Source organism: Cheilinus undulatus, linkage group 9, assembly GCF_018320785.1.
Source record: "Cheilinus undulatus linkage group 9, ASM1832078v1, whole genome shotgun sequence".
Classification (NCBI taxonomy): domain Eukaryota; kingdom Metazoa; phylum Chordata; class Actinopteri; order Labriformes; family Labridae; genus Cheilinus; species Cheilinus undulatus.
Genome location: NC_054873.1, coordinates 7,614,891 through 7,617,837, shown reverse-complemented (window position 1 = coordinate 7,617,837; position 2,947 = coordinate 7,614,891).

Sequence of the window (2,947 nt, the reverse complement as noted above, 5' to 3'; positions counted from 1 at the left end):
CCAAACTCTCCTCTACGCTCTCACACCTCTCTTTTCTCTGATTTCTCTCTCTCTCCTGTACTCCACAAAGCTTTCTCTGCCCTCTTTTCTACTCTCAATCCATCTCTTCTCCTCCTTTCCTTCCCCTCTCTCTCCCATATATCTCTCTTTTCTGTCTCCCCCTCCTACAGAGAGGTTACTTAAAGGTCATGTCTGACTAAACCTATTGTGCTGTTCAAACTCTGGCACTGTTACTGTAGTCCGGCTGCCATCTACGGACATTACTGTAATTCTTCATAGTGTTATTTTATGGAAGCACAGCGCCACAGAGGAAAGACATGATTAACCAATTAGGCATCAGGAATGGCAAATATGAAATACACTCATGAAATAAAAGAAAATTATTACTATTATTATTATTATTGTTATTGTTATTATTATTATTATTATCATGACAAACTAGAGTGAAGTAGGCTAAAAGATCTCAAAAAGCAACACATCATCTAAAGAAATTGAAGAAGAGATGAGACACACTTTCAGACTCTAGCCAACTACGTTGAGAGTCATTGTCCACAAATGAGGAAAACTTGGAAGAGTGCTGAACCTTCCCAGGAGTGGCCGGCCTCCCAAAATGACTCCAGAAGTGCATTAATGTCTCATCAAAGAGGTCCCAAAAGAACCCAGAACAACATCTAAAGACCTGCATGCCTCACTTGACTCAGTTAAGGTCAGAGTTCATGAGTCAACAATAAAAATGGCCTCCATGGGAGAGTTCCAAGGCTAAAGCCACTGCTGACCAGAAAGAGCATTCGTCTCACATTTGACTCAAACAACATGGTGATCCCCAAGACTTTAGCGAAAATTTTCTGTGGACTGATGAGACAAATGTTGGACTTTTTGGAAGGTGTGTGTCCTGTTACATCTTGGGTAAACCTACCACAGCATTCCATGAGGAGAACAGCATACCAGCAGTCAAAGATGTTGGTGGTAGTCTGATGATCTGGGGCTGCTTTGCTGCTCCAGGATCTGGACCATTTTAATTGATGTGAACCCAGAATCATGAATTCTGCTCTCTACCAAAAAAATCCTGAAGGAGGATGCCTGGCCATCAGTTCATGACTTCAAGCTCAAGCACACTTGGATACTGATCAGAAAGTCCACCTCTGAATGGCTTCAAAAAGAACAAAGTGGGGCACTGGAGCAGTCCTTATACAGAGACTTTAGTCCTCAACTAACCTTGAGAAGTAAGTGGATTTGCCAAACTGTCACCAGGCAACTCCATCTTGCACAGCCCCAGTCTGTGTTATGATTTTTGCTGAACCGAAAATCTTTAGGGCCAATCATCGTCATTTGAAGGGAGCAAGGTGGTAGCTACAGGCGGGGTTTAGTTGTGTAGTTGTAGAACTGGATCACTCTTTAATGAGTTATTTGTCAAGTAAATACCCTTTCTATAGTTGAAAAGGTCACGTTTTAATATAGAAGCCTCCATTTTTCATGTTAAGATTAATAATTGCTTGAAATCCCATGCAGACAAAACCTATCATAACATTAGGCACTAGTATGTGTCTTTGTAATGTGAGTTTCATCAACGTACCACGCTTAGTTATGATGTTAGGATCGGACCAAAAGACATGTAAAAGTACATTTTGCAAGTTCTGGAGGAAACAGGAAGTTTGAGATGCTCTGGGCCACTGCTGATTGGTCAGACGTTGTGATGTTACTTTCCATGATGTCGACTGATCTCCACTGATTGGCTGAGAGAAATCATACTGGTTCAGCTTTATCACAGAGAGTTGGAGTTGAGGGGTTGAGGAGCAGTGGTGGACTTATTCTACATCGCCCTGCAGCGGCCAAAAAGGACAAAAAAAGCATGCAGTCTAAAATGATTTTAAAAAACTGATGCACTAATGGACCTTAATTAATCAGGAATAATGCATTAATGCTGAAAGTTCCAGTTTTGTCCAAATTGCAACATTTTTGTCAAATACATTTGAGTGGAGAACGTTTAGGTCACCATTTCTTGCACAGATAGTGCAAACATCTGCACTATAACTGCACTTAATTTGACCAAAATTACAATTCTGGGAAAGTGTTTTCATTCTTTTTTCTTTTGGCAGTTTTGGCTTCCATACATTGTGGCTTCTCATTCAGTGAAGAATGATGAAACCTGCACATTATCATCCCCAGCTGGTGGAGTTGTTGTTGACCCCTCTTTGAGGAGATCTGGCAGAGTCCTGCTGAGTCAAACATTAATAATGTTCAGACTTCAGGAAAGTCATTTTATTGAAAATGTTCGATGTATTTTCATCACGGGGCGGTTGTGATATGATCAGGAAAAAATTTTCATTACTTTGGTTACGTCCTTTTTAAGGCGTGCAATCAGAGCTCAACAGACTGAGGTAATACAGTCAAACGGATCTCTAGAAATAGGAGCATGAGAGGCTCATGCATTAAAACAGCGATTAGAGCATCAGTCAGACTCAAACTAAATCAATTCAGACCAGCAATCCGTCTTCTTCAGCTTCAGCCACCGCACAAAATGTGGCACAACGGGTCGATAAATCATCCTGCAGTAGCTTCGATTTCACACCCGTCCAGCGTCAGCCAACAAAATGAATATTCTTCAGAGTAAAACCACATTTCTGTCCCCCCTGACCCTCCTGCATGCTCGTTCTGGGCATTGTGGGCCCTCTTCCAAACAGGCTTTATTTGATCTCATATCTGCGTGCGTGCAAAGTCAGCGACCCTCTTCCAGAAGAAAGTCTTAAATTTTACCCTCAGCTTTATACGAGGGCCGTCATGACTTGGCTGCATTTCTGTTGGTGTTAACGGCATTTCACTAAAACAACTGCTTAAAGGCCTCGTTTTGGGTTGTTTGAGTGAATTTACTTTTTTTATGATTATTTTAGTTGGACTGAATAACCCTGAATCCTTTCAGATATAACACATGTAAACATGGTTTTTACAT